This window comes from Pyrgilauda ruficollis, unplaced genomic scaffold, assembly GCF_017590135.1.
Source record: "Pyrgilauda ruficollis isolate IOZ18807 unplaced genomic scaffold, ASM1759013v1 scaffold1287, whole genome shotgun sequence".
NCBI lineage: Eukaryota > Metazoa > Chordata > Aves > Passeriformes > Passeridae > Pyrgilauda > Pyrgilauda ruficollis.
The window spans coordinates 1-1,185 of record NW_024511288.1 but is presented as its reverse complement, the minus strand read 5'-3'; the positions used below and the strand labels follow the sequence as shown (position 1 = coordinate 1,185).

Genomic DNA, 1,185 nt, shown 5'->3' with positions numbered 1-1,185 from the left:
CCCCCAAAATCCCCCCCAGACGCCCCCAAATCAGAGCCGGAGGTACCAAGCAAGGTTGGGGGGTTTTTATTTGGGGAGGGGGTGCAGACTGGGGAGGCTGGGGGTGCCCCCCAAAATCCCCCCCAGACGCCCCCAAATCAGAGCCGGAGGTACCAAGCAAGGTTGGGGGGTTTTTATTTGGGGAGGGGGTGCAGACTGGGGAGGCTGGGGGTGCAGTTGGAGGGTCCAAGGAGGTTTTGGGGTGTCCTGGAGTGTCTGGGAGGATTTTGGGGTGTCCTGGAAGGTTCTGGAAGGTCCTGGGGGTCCCCTCAGGAGTACATGGTGAGCTGCAGCCACTGTTGGGGGGACACCCGGTCAGGATTTGGGGGATTTTGGGGGTCCCTGAAGGGTTTGGGGTCACCCCAGGGGGATTTTGGGGGTCCAGAGAGGGTTTGGGGTCACCCAGGAAGTTTTGGGGTCCCCCCAGAGGGATTTTGGGGGTCCCTGAGGGTTTGGGGTCACCCCAGAGGGATTTTGGGGGGTCCAGAGAGGGTTTGGGGTCACCCCAGGGGGATTTTGGGGGGTCCCTGAAGTTTTGGGGTCACCCCAGGGGGATTTGGGGGTCCCTGAAAGATTTGGGGTCTCTGCAGTGACACAAACCCATTTGGGGTTTTTTGGACCTTTTGGGGTCTCCCTCCTTTACCCCCCCCCACGGAACCCCCCCCAAATTTTGGGGACACCCCAAAAACCAACGGGGGGGGACCCCAAAATCCCCCCGAGACCCCAGACCCACCTCCTGGAGGCTGACGCGGATCTGCCCCGACCCGTCCCGGTCCAGGGACTTGAAGGCACCTGGGGGGACCCCAAAATCAGGGGGGGACCCCAAAATCCGGGGCGACACCCCAAAATCCGGGGGGAGACCCCAAAATCCGGGGCGACACCCCAAAATCCGGGGGAAAACCCCAAACCCGGGGTCTGCATCCTGCCCCCCTCCCCGGGGGGAACCCCAATAAAATCCCGGGATTTTGGGGTCTCCTCCAATTTTGGGGCTCCCACATCGATTTTGGGGTCCCTCTCCCGATTTTTTGGGGATTCCCCATCCAATTTCAGGATTTTCCTCCCTCAATTTTGGGATTTCTCCCCCTAAATTTTGAGATTTCTCCCCAGATTTTAGGATTTCCGCCCCCCCAGATTTTCGAATTTCCC

At 60.1% G+C, this 1,185-nt stretch overlaps 1 long non-coding RNA gene across 1 annotated transcript; it reads right to left on the bottom strand.

Moving 5' to 3' along the window:
* Nucleotides 1–157: 157 nt before the first annotated feature.
* Nucleotides 158–1,156, bottom strand: LOC121348672. The gene is made up of 2 exons (XR_005954390.1): nucleotides 773–1,156; nucleotides 158–335 (listed from the first exon to the last, which is right to left on the bottom strand). It is a non-coding gene; the product is annotated as an uncharacterized LOC121348672 (long non-coding RNA).
* Nucleotides 1,157–1,185: the final 29 nt, after the last annotated feature.